This window comes from Neolamprologus multifasciatus, chromosome 8 (assembly GCF_963576455.1).
Source record: "Neolamprologus multifasciatus chromosome 8, fNeoMul1.2, whole genome shotgun sequence".
Lineage (NCBI taxonomy): Eukaryota > Metazoa > Chordata > Actinopteri > Cichliformes > Cichlidae > Neolamprologus > Neolamprologus multifasciatus.
In genome coordinates this window covers 18,805,892-18,822,648 of record NC_140446.1, presented here as the reverse complement: position 1 = coordinate 18,822,648, position 16,757 = coordinate 18,805,892, and the positions used below count along the sequence as shown (strand labels likewise).

Sequence of the window (16,757 nt, the reverse complement as noted above, 5' to 3'; positions counted from 1 at the left end):
TTTAAAAGGCAGGGCACAGAAAGTGATTTGCACCAAATTCAATAAAATTCTTGTGTAACCTTTTTGTGACCTCGCCCATCGTGTCTGTTCTTAGGGAGTTGAGAGGAGCGACTGGGGGAGATAATAAGCTCGCCTGCTGATTAGGATGAATAGAATGAATAATTGGATGTGCAAAATAAAAGAAGGGATTGGGCGGCAACAATGAAGTGGACTTGGAGAGGGCACCGCATCTCAAGACAAGCTCGCAGAAAACTGAGCTGCTGAGGAACTATGATCCCAGCCCACCTCCCAAGGCCATTGTAAAGGAAGAGCCAAGGCTCAGGTGTCATTGTATTTTCCTATAGCTCACCATGTGGAACCGTCTCGTCTCAAGTGACCCGCAAGTATTTTACTATAGAAAGTGACACCACCTCGACATGGAGAGATGCTGTCTGAAATATGTTATGCAAACAACTTTACATCTTATTTTTTATTTTTTGGGAGTTTTCAGGTGCACCAGTGACTAACTGCTAGACAGAAATAGTAAAACTATAAACAGTTACCAACACCGGAGGCTGGACTCCGTGCTGAAAAACCATCTTAGGTGCTCGGTGCATTGAATTGTACTATAAGACTGATAAACGTAACATAAATTACTGAGTCGCCTTCACACATTGTTAGAACAGCTGCTTTATTAAGTAGAACAACATTAGTGGGTTTTTTTTACAGCTGCACCTGTAGCTATTCCACTGTTCAAACACCTGGTTCCCACTGATTGATCATTCCCACATGTGAGCTTCACTCTGGGCTTTTTTGATCTTTACTTGTGCAATTTATCTTAATTGTTTGTGCCCATTTTCACAAGCTGAATCATCCATATTAAAGCCAGACTCTGCAATTTCAAATATGAAGTGACGTCTACGGTAAAAATCTCTGACAACATTAGTTTTAATACAAAACTATTCGTACATTATGTCAAACTGAACTAAGCTGAGATAAAAAGCGCGATGAGGTCATTGAACTCTCGGGCAGGATTGCATAATGTTCATTCTCTTCATCCTGTGTCTCCTTTGTACCTGCACATCAGTGATTTCTTTATACACAGGCAGAAAAGTGCACCACCTGAAAAAGCCCACTGGTCCCTTGATACTTGCTGTCCTCAACTCCCACAATATTAAGTTATTTAAATGTAAAGCAGGCAGATTATTTATTTACGTTGACTGGATTTATGCTTCGGTTGATTGACAACCTCTTGTGTTTTGAATCAACAAACTAATTCATTTAATTTATGCCATTAATTATGCTACCAGATGCAAACCATATTTGAAAGTGAAAAGCTAAAATTGCCTGTTTAATTTGACCCATTTTTATAAATATGCACAGATATAATAAATAGCATATAAGCATGACTAAGCATAAGCATGATTTATAATAACCCAGATCAGAAACTTGCAAAGTTAACACATTTACCAGTTTGGTGTGTAGACTAAACTGGTAAATCGGAGTTGCTGCTGTGCGTGATTAAACCATGTTTATTCCTCATTTTAATGCTTTCTTGTTCTGCATTCCTATTGTACTGAATAATAATAGGTGATTTGGATCAAAGTAAATGCCAGCTTATTTTTATTACTTTTGTTTTAACCCTGTGCGAATTGGAAGCTTGTCGATATCCTGCTGTGATATCAGCAGGGAAGGCCAGAATCTGATGCCATAATTAAATTAATTAACCCTGCATGCATGAAAGGTTTCTGGTGGAAAAATCCACACAAACTATAATACTATATTTATGTTAATTTGTGCTTAATTTAAGCTATACTCTATAACACAGTACCTGCTCAGTGGATTTTACAGGACACAATTAAACTACTAGTTCAATTTATGGTGCTTACACTTATCAGGTCAGGTATCATTGCGTGGCATTGCTCATATTGAGAGTTCTGGGTTCGTGGGGACATGTCCATGCTTGAAAAGATGCACATGACTTTGGTTTAGTCTAATTCAAGGATTTTTAACAAATACTTCAGATTATTCTGATTGAATTTCAGCAGAATGACTGGTTGGTTCTGTTGGGAATTCTTAAAAGTAGAAATTGCAGTTTCCACTGCCACAGAGCAATGATATTTGACACAGAACGACAATAGATTCAGGCCCCAAGTTCAGCTTAAAGTTTTCTCTCCATATCTTACCTTTATGATTACTTGTCCTACACCAGGTTGCAGAACTAAAAGATGGTATCTTCTCTCCCAGTATCCCTGTTAACCAAACTGAAGCATTCTCTCCATCTGCCACTACAACTCCTCCTTCTTTGTTGCTAATCTAATACTGAAGAAAACCACTCCTTCGTCTTCAGCAAAAGGATAAGGCTTCTTTTGAATTTCTTCATCCTTCTTTGATTTCTCTCTCTCTTTCTCTCTCTGTCGTTTTCAGGTGCTTTTGCGAGCGCAGGTAAAGCGGAGCTCTGACGAGGCTGAATCGCACCAGAAACCTTGGCCCAAGCAGCCGTTACTCAGTCAGCACTGGACTTGCAGAACAGGTGCAAAACGAGAACTATCCAAGTGAAAATTCAGGTTTTTGTATCTCCATCTTCAGAGGCATTGTCTTCAGCTGGTGTTCATCCTTAATTTTTATTTGTATTTAGTGTGCCTGTCATATTTTCCATAAAACTACTTATTAACAGAACAGCTCTCTCTATCAATCTTTTGCAATCTGATCTGGTTGGACTGCTGTTCCCTCTCTCGCGCACACACTCTCTCCCTCTGACTGTTTCTTTCTCACTCTCCCTCTCCCTCCCTCCTTCCTGTGGTGTCACAGAAGCTGCCATTTGCAGCCTCCCTCCCTCCCTCCCTCCCTCTCTCTCTCTCTCTCTCTCTCTCTCTCTCTCTCTCTCTCTCTCTTCTCCTTCCCTATTCTCTTTTTTTCTCTGTCTCTCTCTTGTTGTCTTCCTCCCTCCCTCTCACATCATGGTACTACCAGTTGACAGCAACTTGATGCACAGACGTATCATTCAGAAAACACACGCAGACCATCAGACATAGTTAATCAAAAGTAGATGAATAGCTCTTAATTCACCACCTTTCTGAGGACCATTTGTTCAGTTTTTACTCTGTAGATGAATGTGATCCTATATTTAAAAAGTAATTGAGGTTACTCTGTCATGTATTTCAGGTTCAGGTGAGAATATTGACGTGACCAGGGCAAAATGATAATGTGTCTTTTTGACCCTGTGGTAGCCAATTCCACGAACGAAAGGCTCCATGGGTTCAAAATATCATGCTGCTGGGTGCTGTGTCTCAGGGAAGGGAGATGCCTTTCACACTTGTCACCAACAACTAATCAAACACATCTGACCACAGGATGTGTGTGTGTGTGTGAAGCTTTTAAATATTAGAGAGATGACAATCACTATTGCCCAGTTCCTCTCACCATATACTGAAACAGCGTTTTCCAAATAACCTCCTCCAGGAAAACACAGTAAACTCACAAGTCTATTTGTTTTGGTGCGTCACCGTGCCTGCAACACTCTCCAGTGTCCCTGGTTTTTGCCTTAAGTTGTTTTTTGGAGAACAAGCTGCAGCTTTTTTCTCAGTCATCACCAATGTGGAGTACTTTACCGTTACCCTTGACAGCTTCAAAACTGTGACATTACCCTCAGAGCTGTGTGTCTGCTCCCCTTTTCTCACATCTTCTCAGAGAGCCTGTCATCAGTCAAACGCTAAAAGAGATGACAATTAGTAAGAGAGGGGGCTGAAAGAGTGAGAAGTTTCTAAATACAGCCATACTGGCTCAGCCCTAGCTTTATCACTAATGATTCATCAGTGCAGGAACCCTCCCTCTCTCTGTCTTTCTCTCTCTCTTTTTCCCTTTCTCTCTCTACGCTCTTATTCTTTCTCCCTGGCAGCCTCTGATTTCAGACTTCTGAGGGTGATTTGCAATAGCCTGTGTGTGATCATCACCAGCCTATTGTGTTTTGCTGAGGACGTCAACTAATGGAGCTCAAAGAATCCTTTTAAGGGGCCTCTCAGTCTGTGTCAGCAACAGGTACTGTACTGGTTCCTGCATAATGTAAGGCCGTGGCGATGCAAGCTTCGAGAACAGTAGATCACACAGTTCACACATCTAGACTGTAAACCTCGTTATGTAACCACACCATAATCACAGGTGGCTGCTCACATATCCATGTCTCTGTCTAAATGAGAGGGTTTTGCCTCCCAGGGAGATCGCTGAGTGGGATCACTCGTGCTTCCATGGCTACAGGTGTAATACACTTTCAATATTATCAGACCAAAAAGATATGAAATGAAGCAAAAGAGAGATGAAGCGTGAGCAGAGTCAACAAAAGCTTCAGCTTTGGCTATGGAAAAATTAGTCTTCTTTTTTTCTTCCTCTATCAGCTGTTCCCTTTAGGTGTCACCACAGCAGATTAGTTGTTATTATTTATCTGTGTTTGTTAAATCTGTACTATTTCACACCATGTTTTTCAATGTAATCTTTATTTAACCAGGAAGTCCCTTGAAATTAAAATCATTATTCCAAGGAAATCTTGGACAAGAAAGTGCATCATTACAAGGTTACAAAAATGATAAAGTCCAGTGTAACATCAGTGGACACGTGGCAAACAAGGAAAAATAAAATAAACAAATAAAAGACCACAGAATGCAAAGTCCAACATATGAATAGCAATCTCATTCTCATGGAATCAAAGCCTGAAGGTTATTCCATCACCAGGGTACAAAATGAGTGAGCCTGCTCCACCATGTTCATAAGAGAAACCATGTAGAACAGCAAAAATCATAGCAGTTAGCAGATAACAAAGGCATATGCCCAGTATAAAAATATACTAATACTGTTGTCTCCTGACACTCATAATGTACACAGTCATGTGTACTGGACAATGATGATATAAAATGATATAAAACATAAAGAACTGTGATACACAGTGTCTAGAAAATGAAATGTGCAAGAGCCAGCATGTGCATAAATAATGTCACCATAATCAAGAACATAAACAAATGTAGCCTATACAAGCGTTTCTCTGACTGCTAATTTAAAAAAGGCCCTATTTTAATAATAAAAAATTCCAGTTTAAACGTCAGTGCTAAATATTTAGCTTAAAGGAAAATTTAATCCACCCACATACCAAAGTATTTGTAAGGTGATTTTTCTCATTTCTGTTATAGGATATGAATACCAGTAGAATATTGACTCGTCGACATAAAGGTGCACTTTAACTGTAAACTTATTCTTACAATTATTGTCTATAAAAATAAGAAATAAAAGAGGACCTAAAATTAATTGTGGGACTTCTTTTGAAATTCACCAGGAAATGTAATCTTAATTTTGGTGACCCCAGTAGTAGAAAATAAAAATGAAAAATGCCATTTTTAAATGATGATTTCATTTATTACAAGGAAAAAAGCTACATAAACTCATCAGGCCCTATCTGAAAAAGTAACTGGCGACTACATTCAATCACTGATCATCCACCCATTAAGTGAGTTAATCTAATGAGTCTTTAAAATGACTATGAAGGAATTTTGGCCCACTCTTCTTTGCAGAGTTGTGATGTTGGAGGATTTTCCAGTATGAACAGCTTGTTTAGGGTCATGTCGATGCAGCTCAATAGGAAGTCCAGACTGGGCCACTCAAAAACCTTGTTTTTATTTGTCTTTGCTGATCTGAAACATAGGTGTGAGAATCATTAAAAAACAGGAAAAAGGCAAACATTTTCATGACTTATATGACGTCATCTAATGCACTTCTACATGTAAGTCATGCCTGCATAAGCAAATAATAAGAGTGAGGGTCCCCCTTATAAAAACAGTCTAACTCCACTGTGCCACAGATTTCCGGTAAAACCTGGAAGCGAGAGCTTGTTAATTATTAAAACAATGGCTAAGCACAGAAAGTGAAGACTTCGTGGTAACGTGGTCCCTCTAGTTTTTCCAGGCGTGTGCAGCACTGTGTAATTTGCATTAATCAGACAGGCCCTAAGAATAAACTTTTCACAATCATTCTGGTGATAGTGATTGTGGCATTTTCATTTTTTTCCCCAATGACACTTGCCCAGGGCAGACACCGCACAGGAGCTCTGTTGAATTATTGCTGCTGACAGCTCAATCTCTCTCCATCATAATCAAGGAATATCATCAAAAGGGTTTTGACACACAAAGATGAATATATAGGAATGTGTTATTGATGTAAAATGCATGGATTTAATGAAATCAATTCTATTTTTGTCTGATTTACTTTAAAAAAAAATCATTTAAGGCTTTATTTATGCATTTTTACAAAATATTAAAGTCCTGCATTCTGTCACACTTACTGCATGTTATTAGAAATCGTAAACAAATTCAACCTTGCTATGCCTCTTTACCCCTTATCTTAACAAATTTTTCCATCGTTAATGCTTCTTTATGCAGCGGAAACCCAGAAAAGCTCTGAACTCCCCCCTTCCTTCTCTTCCTTCTTCCACAGCTTTGTCACTAAGCAGCCCAATTACATTATTCTCTGAGACTCCTGTCTGTTTCAGCTATTTCAGGCTTTGGAGCCATTCCTGTTCATTTCATTTTTGCAACTTCGTTTCATGTCAGCAGGGATTAAGAATGTGATATTACTGTACTCACACTGGCTGCAGTAGTTGTGAAAAGTCCTTCTTGTTCTTGGGCCCAGCTGGTTGGTGATGGTGCATACTTGTTGGGGGTTGATTCACTCTTGGACAGTGTGGAAATAACGTTTTACATTTACACGTAAGGATTTTGAAGCCTTAATTCTTTTTGCCGTTCTTTCATTTTTGGGGCAATTGTTGCAGAACATAATTGGTGCTTTTACGTAGATCATCATTTCTGGTGTCCACTTACAGGTAGGGATTTTTTTTTTCAAGAAGTAAAATGCTATTTATACATATAGACTCACATCTGCCACTTTACACCCTGCTATTACAACGGTGGACCCCATTTTGCCCTGAGAACTGCCCTAATTCTTCATGGTATAAATTTAAGGTGCTGGAAACATTTCTCAGAGTATCTGGTCTATATGTGCTTTATGGGATTGAGATTTAGTGACTCTGGAGAGCATGTGAGATGATTTGAGCTTTGTAACATGGTGTGTTATCCAGCAGGTAGCAGCCATCAGAAGATAGTACACTGTGGTCATTAAGGCATGGACATGATCAGCAACACTACTCAAATAGGATGTGGTGTTTAAATGATACTTAGCTCATACTAAGAGCCCCAAATTTGGCCAAAAAAAATATCCCCCACATCATTTCACCACTACAACCACCAACCTGACTGTTAATACAAGGCTGGATGAAACCAAGTGTTTATGATGTTTACACAAAATTCTGACCCTCACATCCAGATTCATCAGACCAGGAAACACTTTTGGATTTTGGATGGATTTTGGTGAGCACATGCAAGCTGTAGGCTCAACTTACTCATTTTCGCTGACAGGAGTGGTCCTTGGTGTGATCTTACTGCTGTAGCCTCTGCATCTGCTTCAGGGTTTGAATAAGTTGTACATTCAGAGATGCTCTTCTGCATACCTTGGTTGTAACCAATTATTATTTCAGTGACTGTTGCATTCCTAGCTGTGCATGATTCACAGTTAAGACTATATTTTATACACCTTACACTGAGGCTTGGTGAAATCATCCTCCCGCTAAATCAAGTTGTTTTACCTCTTTTCCCTGTAAGGTGACCTTCTGATTGGCTGTATCTCATAATCAGAAGGGTTAAACAGCAGGTAGGTGGGGCTGCTGCACATGCTCACAGTCAGAGCTCTGTGCCTAAGATGCCCACATTAAGAATATCCTGCCTCACTGATGTCATAGAGTAGAAGGAACTATATAAAAGTGAGCATTTGGAGCATATAGAGCCTGAGATATTGGTTAATACAGATTACTTGAGCATCAATTGTTTCAAAAATTAAAGTAAAACATGACATACATTAAAATCTCCACTGTTACATTCAGTCTTGTTAGAAATTCCTGTCGTTCCTATTAAGCAAAGTTTTTCTCTTATGGCACACATATGTCCAAGACACAAAAACTCAACAATAGTGTCTTCCACAGTACCTCCACTGTCACAAGAGCTATGATTTAATGTGAGGACAGACACTATTAATGCTTTTACATAATGATTTCTTCATCTGCACTTAACATTTCTCTGTCTCCACGCCTTACTCCATGTGGCAGGTGCTACATCAAGCTCAGGAAATGAACAATGATGGAGATTTAATCTGAAGAACACCTTCAATAATGTGCCTCTTATCCTACGCTAAGAATTGACCTCCACTTATACAGTGTATCTGCTGCTTCGACTTAGTAATTAGGTAACAAAAGAACAACAAGCAACAGTTCTGAATGTCTAAGATGCGTTTATTAAAATTGTGCAGTTAGGGCTGGAAATATTTGTACACTCACTGAAGCTGTAGAATTTATTTCCACTTCACACGAACACTACAACTGATTTAAAAAGAAACCATCAAGATGTTATTAGAGATTTTCAGCTTTATTTCAAGGAGTTGAGTAAAAAAAAAAAATACACTGAATGTTGAGAACTTACACATATTGTTATGCAGGGTGTTGTGCGCAGTAGTGGTGTGTATATGCATGTGTAGTGTTACTCTCTCCGATGACTTGGGTCCCGCCCCTTTCCCCTATGGAGCCAGTGTACAGCTGGCTCCACTCAGCAATCAACACTGCAGTATAAAGGCTGTGGAGACAAGGTGTGCAGCCTCAGTGGGCTGGCTCTAGCAGTGCTGTAAGGTTCTCATGCTAGTGAGGACGTGTGTTACACTGAGTGGTTGCTGTTTTTTGGCTCCTTTGTTTACCCCTCTAGGTTTCAGAATGTGTGGCTTCTTTTGTTTTGTTTATCTAGATTTTCTTGGCTTAGCTTTCTGTTAAAGCTATGTAAAAAGCAAACAAAAATCCTGTTTTATTTGAGGGTTTTTTTGGTTTGACCCTCTTTTCATTTGGATTCTTTGAATTTGAAAAAACACAGCAAAACAACAAATTATCATCATCATTTAAACATTAATCATGTTTGGATGCCATGGGTTTGGAGCATTCTCCATAATGTTTTGGACAAAGAAACATCTCCTGTAGTTCTGCCTCTGTACACCACCACAGTTGATTGTAAATCAAACAATCAGTATGGGATTGAAGTGAAAACCTTCACCTTTAATTAATATTTCATCATGAACCATTTCAAGAATTCTCCATGCTTGTTCCTACCTGTTATTTTGGTACAGGTATGATCTTATTTTCATGTGTTAAAAGAATGACATTTCAGAACTGCTCTGTTAATCTGGCCTTCTTCCTTTTGCTGTTATGAGTAGTTTTTCACCTAGTCTTTAACCTTCTCTATGTTCTCATATAAATTCTTTTCTTTATGGCAAATGTCGATAAAGATATGGCTGCCTCTTCAATATTCTTCAGCGTTTAATTGGCTGGAGGTGAAAGAGTCCTGCCATCGTTCATCACTGAAACATTTTCTTCTGTTTTTCTTCTACAGAAGCCTATTTGACTTTCATTTAAATCTGTGACTTTATAATAACATTTTTTTGTGACACGAAAGCATATTTAGATATATGATTGAGGAAAGTATGAATAAAGTAACCCATTAACAGCTGATTAGCACCTAATACTTTTAGTTAAGATTATTAAAAATCATAACTCTTTGTCTTTAAATGTCCCATGGGTAACTGCAACAAAAAGACCTCGAGCAAGACATTGTTCATTAAACAGTTCAGTGCAGTATCCTCATTGATGACAAATATTACAACAACACTCAGTGGTGGCAAAAGTATATGCATTAGTCAGTTTGATAGAAACACAGATTCTTGTGTTACAAATCCTTTTAAAAGTTGAAGTACAGATTTAACCTTGTTGCTCAAATAGAAATGAAAAAGGACAAATTCTGAAAAGTATTTAAAATATAAAAGAAAAAAGTATCCCTGTTGCTGTTTGAAATGTTGCATTAAAAATTAGAAATGCTATCATTAATAGCTGACAGCAGAGTCATTCTCCTGATAAATTACTTGCTCTGATTGGCTGAAAGTCTTCGTGTACAGCCCTGGAACTTGTCTGCTTGCTTTTCACGAGACTTTCATTATCTAATGTGCAGTGCTGGGGGTGAAAGTCGGGTGTCTATGGTTCCCTGTGTCCTCACCTAAGAAAAGCACCTGTCTGATTTTCCACTGATACCCTGGGGGTGAGAAATTAATCAGCTCAGGATCCAGTGTCCCCACAGCCACCCCTCCCTTGGCTGACCCTGACCTCAGCTTTAGCCCAAGTGACACAACATCCCTGTGGTGATCGAAAGCTCTCAACTCCTTTCGCATTGGTGCGAGTATATTTACTCAAAAACTCATAACATCGTTTTGAAGTACATGTGCTTTTCTACACTATTTCCTTCCTAATACAAGAGACTTTAGTATGTCAACTTTAGTAAGAGACTCAATCAGATGGAAATACAGCACCGCAACACATTTAAAATCATACGAGCACAGTAGTCCCATATTTATAGCAACCAAGATTATCTAGGGTGGGTCACTGGAAGTGAGTTTGATTATATTAATGACAAGATCATAAGATAGTAGGTAGCCATAGCTAATTAGCTCCCACATTTTTAATCCAATCACATTTGAATTATAAATCCTCCATATTTTGGTTCCAGGGAGTTAAGCCTTTATGCCATTTTTTAAAAGTGGTCTTCAGTAACAGTTGTCTTTTGAAGGCCTTTGAATGTTTTTCTTTGGCTGTTTATTACTCACTTTCAGTCCAGGCCTTGTAGCTGATCATTTTCAGAGGAACGCTTTTCATTTGTTAAGCCACTTAACACTGACCTATGAATCATTCAAGCATAGAAAGGTACCTAACTCAAGGGATTAAACAGTGTTGTGTCTATGCGTATTAGACAACTTAGAAAATAATCAGTTTTAAATGTTTTAGACACTTTGTTACTAACATAAGTTAACAAGCATAAAATATTTTAATTGGAAAAATTATCTACAGCAGATGAACTCTCTCAGAAAGTTATGTCAGCAAGAAACAGAAAAACTCCCCAACAAAGACCTGACACAGAGCCTGAAAGATGTACCTAAGTCTCCAGTTGATCTTTCTGCTGTTCACTGAAGCCTCATCAGAAATGGTCTCAGTGGAAGAGCGGGGCTTCCCATGTCAAGACTTCCCATTCTTAGGGAAGGGAAACAAGGAGAAAAGGCTGAGGTATGCCACATTACACAAGAACTCTGTATCCAGAGAAGGTCGGGTAATGTAGAATAAAAGTAGACTAATGAGTGCCTACAATCATAATCTGTGTAAAACACAGTGGAGGCTCCCTTCATGGTTTGGGGCTGTATTTCATCCAGTTCTGTCGGAGCTTGACAAAATAATGAATGCAGAAAAGTATTATCAAAGTTTGGTCCACTAGACCACTAGACCACAGTGCCAACTAGAAGACACCTGATTTACAAGGATTTTTTCAGCACAACAATGATCCTAATCCTTACAAACACACTAAAAATGCAATAAAAGCCATACCAAGACCTGAATTTAATAACTTGCAGTGGTACACTATCAGTCATGGATTGGTCTCCTCAGAGCCTGGACCTCAACATTACTGAAGCAGAATGGGATCATCTTAACTTAACAGAGAACAGAGGCTGCCAACATCCAATGAAGAGCATTGAGTGCCAGAGTTCAGGTTGTGTTGAAGAATAAAGGTGGTCAGAACAAATACTGAATAGAACGGACTTGTCACATGGCTGAAATCTTGTGTCCAGCATGCTGTCAGCTTATTGAATGCACTGCCATAGATTCTGGAGGAAGGAGATGTGACAGGAGCTGTCATTCTGAAAATTTTGAACACCATGATTTTTTTCAAATCTAAGTTACCGATACTACGAAATAGACAAATTCAGCATTATTAGCTGTGACACATTCAACACCTGGCATCTCGGGTAAATAAGCATCTACAACGACAGCTGGGAATGCTTGTTGATTTGTGGAAAAATGCTAATGCGAATCCCGTTATAAACCAGATGAGTGCAGAGCAAGATTTTTCCTTGTTCATTCGTTTCAGGATTTAGGACATTCAGGTCCTCTTAATTTATCCACATAAAACACTTAATGACTGTTTTTTATGTAAGCCACCCTTAGCTTTAGTGCAGCTAAAGCAGTGTTCCCACTTAATGATGTAATGTTGGATAAGAGATGGCAAAATTAATTATGACACATGTGGACATGACACAAGTTCAGCCTCTCTCTTTTGCAGAACTGATTATGTCTTCAGGGGCTCTTGGTTCTGTCTTTGTGATGTTTATATATTAGAGATGGTTTCTTCACAGTAAAATCAAATAATCCCTTGCATTTTCTTGTGGGTTAGCTAATATTAAGAATAAGTACTCAGCAGATAAATTGTGACCTCATCAGAGCTACAGGGTATGTTCACACAATTTTTTATTTTTTGCTTCTCCAATCTTGTTTTTGGAGCAGCGATGTGACTGGACAGTTAAGAGTTGGTCCAAAGAATTAGACATGATTTCAGAACTGAATGAAACCAAGTGATACTAGACCAAAAACCAGATCTCATACTATCATGTAGTACATGGAGATAGAGGAGAATGAAGGTAAGATCTTTATACCGCTGTCTTGTTCTGCATGTGCAGCTTCTTTAATGGTTGCATTTATGCGTTTACATGCATATAGAGACTGTGTGCACATATTTGTAGCAGGTCTAGCTCCTTGGGAGCCCACCCTCCATCTGTCGATGCTACACAGCGGAGCCCAGCGAGGCTCGAATTTTACCCTAAATTTACCAGCAGCTGACCTTTTTTTCTCAGCAGCATCATAGATGCTCATCACTAAGCATCGCAGACTTTGTCTTTGCCTTCTCGCTCATACTGTCTACTTTACTTTCTCCCTCATTCCATCAACATACACTCAGGAGGACCATGCTCCTTAAGCACTTATGTGCTTTCACACCTACACACTCATCTGTAATGTCACCAGAATAGACATAAGAGACAGTAGATTAATGCTAAATAACAAAGAGCTTTTGGAAGTTATAGATATAATTGGAAAACTTAAATGTCATGCGGAACAGGAGGTTGAACAAATATTCAAGTGTGTTGTTTGACTGGTATGTTGAGGTGATGCAATAGAGGCCTGTGGCCTTGGAAAAATGAATTAACCAGTGGGGCATATGGTAGATTTTTGCAGGCATATGGTGAGATGCCATTTGCCCCTCTAGCTCGGGGCCTTTTTGGAGAATACTGCAAGATACCATTCATAAGACTGGGTTAAGAAGCTCAGCTTTACACATTAGAGTTGAGAGTGAAGAGGATGTGCCAGGACCATGTACTATGCTATGCTAATTTTTAAAAACATTAACTTAGAGAGGCTTTTTTGGGGCGGTATGTTGTTTGTCCAGCTGCACCTTGGGGATTTTGAAAACTACATATACTGGTGTGCAGACACCAAGAATTTCAGACTTGGATGACTTTCTGCCATCATAGTTTATTTATTAAGGAAGTCATGATGTCCTTAAATACACCAAACAGACTCAAAATGGTGAATGCAGTCAGTTACCCGTTTGTGTTCTGATAGATGACAGAGCTGTTAATTTCATAGTCACTAACACAGCCACAGAGGTTTGAACTCTAAAGGAAACAGATGATCCTTTCCTCTTTAGTCCCGGAGATGCAGTGTCCATGTTTTCCAAATAATCTTAACATCTGGCTTCCTATTTGTGCCAATTTTTTAACCTGCATTTGTGGATGGCACAGTGAACTGGTACAGTAAAAAAAATTAGTAATTTCCGGATGTTTTCCTGAGAACATGGGGTGATTTTCATGTCTGTTTTTAGTGTAGTCCCTCACAGAAATTTCTCCGGATTCTCTGAATCTTCTGATGATATTATGTACCGTAGATGATGAGGTATTCAAAGTCTTTGCAATTTTATGTTGAGGAACATTATTCTGAGTTGGTTCACAATTAATAGATGCAGTTCTTGCGAACCTCTTTCCATCTTTGCTTCGGAGAAACTCTACCCCTCAAGAATTTCACCAAAGCATTTTTATAGCCACTCTGTTACTGACCTGTTGCCAATTAAATGAATTAGTTGCAAAATGTTCCTTCTTTTTATTGCCGCTTTCTTCCCAGCCTCTTTTCCGCCCAACTTTGCTGAGACGAGTTGCTGTGATCAAATTCAAAATGAGCCAATATTTTAATGAAATAATGAATGTTTCTGAGTTTGAACATTTGATATGAGATCATTGCAGATCATTGCATTTTACTTTTGTTTCTTTTATTTTCCCAAATTGTTTGGCAGTCAGGATTATGTGATAGCAAAATTTCCTCCATTCATCTTTTACCCAATTCAGGTGACTCTGGAGCCTAAGCTCCTGAAGTAAAGATTAATTTAACAATAATCCTAAATGCTGCCATTGCTTATTGTTCCCACATGCCAGGGCAGCATGTTAGCCTGCCTCATAGCAATAGAGCTGTGTTTCAGTCAGCTGTTTTTTGCACAGGTGTGGAGAAGCAAAAGATGTCTTTTCAGTTAATTAAAAAATCAACAGATTAACACCTTTCACTTTTTCACCAACTATTTAATTATCTCAGCTCTGTGGATTCAGATTGTTTTTGCAAATCAATGTTTGCTCTTCCTAATTGTCCGTTTTAGAGTAGATAAGGACAGGAGTACAGTTCAACAATATTCACACCCATATATATCCCTTGGTGTTGGTGTGGTAATACCAATTGTTCTCAACTTTGGAGCTTTTCAGGTTAGGTTCAGTGTTGCATGGCAGTAGCTGATCGCTAGGCCACGGCAGTGTCGTTGCGTCAGCTTTATTCTCCGCTGAGGCTTTACGCTAATTCACTGCATCCGATCCTCCAGCAAGGCGCTCAATGGCCCCGCTCACTGGCTCCAAAGGCCAAACATTTCTCCCTTTGTTCCCTTGAGAGAGGCTGGATTTAAAGGGTTGGCAAGGGAAGGGAATGATATTCAGCAATTTCTTTTTTTTTTGGATTGCTATTGTTGAAGTGAGTGAAGTTCACCAGCACTTTTAAATCTTTAGCGACAATCTGGTAGAGTAGCATACGTAACTAATAAGAATGTGTATTTGCGTATCACTGACCTGGGATAAGACACAGGGATTCACTTTGGCTTTGGTGAGAGATTAGTCTTTTTTAGTTGCTATCCCTCTTTAACAGCTCTCACTGTGGGCGTGTGGATCGAAGTGAGAAATAGACCGAGGCTGTGTGAAAGCCAGCCCTCATTTTAGTTATGGGAATCACGTAATGTTGAGATACAGATTTATCAGGTACACTGATTCATATCAATCACTCGTTTTGAACTACAAACACACACATTACTTGAGACTAGGTGTATGCTCATGAAATATTGATCCCATAAGAAAACATTCTCACTGTTTAGGAAGTTTTGTTCCTGTGTTGAGTATATGTCATTTTTCTGACTCAGTATTCAATGTGGCACTTAAGCAAAAAAATCAAAACAAAACAAAACTGGCATTTTGAAATATTATTATTGTTGTTCAGCAAATCACAGCATGCTGAATAATATTTGGAGCTGAATAACACACACATACACATATATACACATATATACATATATTGCAACCATGTGCAAATGCAAGTTACTATCTTTGAAATGGTTCTTTCAAAAACGAGGCCCAGATCTGTGGAGCCAGTTGCCATCTTCATAGTGACTTGAATGCATCAAGATGGCAATTAAGTGGAGTCAATGCTATCATTGTGGTATCAGTTTGTGATTGAATGTGTTTAAGTTGGCAATTACCTTCAATCTGCAATCTATACGGCCATCGACTGGAATAAATCGTCAAAAATCGTGAATCTGTTCTAAATCTTTTGCCACCTACATAAACAGAAATTCGTATTAACCAGTAGTTTCAGAGTCCTGCCAGAATCTCATAGATCTGAAAAAGAAATTCAAAACATTTCTCCACAATAATGACAAAGTTGCTGCAAAGTAGTGATTTAACTGCAAAATTACATTGTTGCTTGGCAGCATTGGTTTTATAAAGGAGTATTACCAGGATACAACAACCAGTCACCGGTGCAGACTGACCCAGCCGGACTGACCTGTAAAGTTAACTTGCAATCAAAAGTGGTGGTCCAGAGATTATTGTGTTGCTACTTGCAGTTGATCTACAACAGCCACCGTTTATTTACAGTAGTGTAATTGAGCCATTAAATAGTTGCTACTTAAGACCTTTACACAACAGAAAAATAAAATTAGTTCAATTAAATCACTGCATTTGGCAACAAGTGCACTAGTGACTCAAATCGCCCGCCGGGACTGAATGCACAATGATATGAAAATAGTAAGATATCACTCTTTTACCTCAGACACAGAGCTAGGCACTGCTCAATTTGAGTAATGTCAATCTGAAATTATTTTCCTGTCCGCTCAGATGCGGTCCCAACTCTCCTAACAAGAGCTCAAACTGTCCCACTGACAATTTGAAATATGTACAAAAGTGGCCGTGATACAGCTTCAACTCCTGGATCAAACCATGAAATGTTCTATGCTGCTCATGACAGTTGGATGGACCCAGAATCTCAGTTTCTTACTTTTCTTGTTAACAGTCAGGACCAGCTCATCATGGCTGAATATTGACTTCATCTTTTTTGATAGTGTGTTTTTAAAGGGCAAATTTTCTGTGAAAACACAATAATTCAGCCTTACCTGATAAGTTTGGATGCAGAAAATTCAGGATTTCGTGAT

General features: G+C 38.8%; 1 protein-coding gene and 1 long non-coding RNA gene across 2 annotated transcripts in view; one reads left to right on the top strand and one right to left on the bottom strand.

Annotated features, from left to right (window-relative positions):
• kcnj12a (potassium inwardly rectifying channel subfamily J member 12a) overlaps nt 1–2,413 on the bottom strand; it is an 18,013-nt gene extending 15,600 nt beyond the window's left edge. Inside the window, exon 1 of the mRNA XM_085169853.1 lies at nt 2,166–2,413. The gene's annotated coding sequence lies outside the window, so the exon portion shown is untranslated. The remainder of the gene's footprint in view (nt 1–2,165) is intronic.
• Nucleotides 1–16,757, top strand: part of LOC146512936 (uncharacterized) — a 33,726-nt gene extending 16,969 nt beyond the window's left edge. The window contains exon 3 of the long non-coding RNA XR_014875660.1: nt 2,407–16,757. This is a non-coding gene — a long non-coding RNA (uncharacterized LOC146512936). The remainder of the gene's footprint in view (nt 1–2,406) is intronic.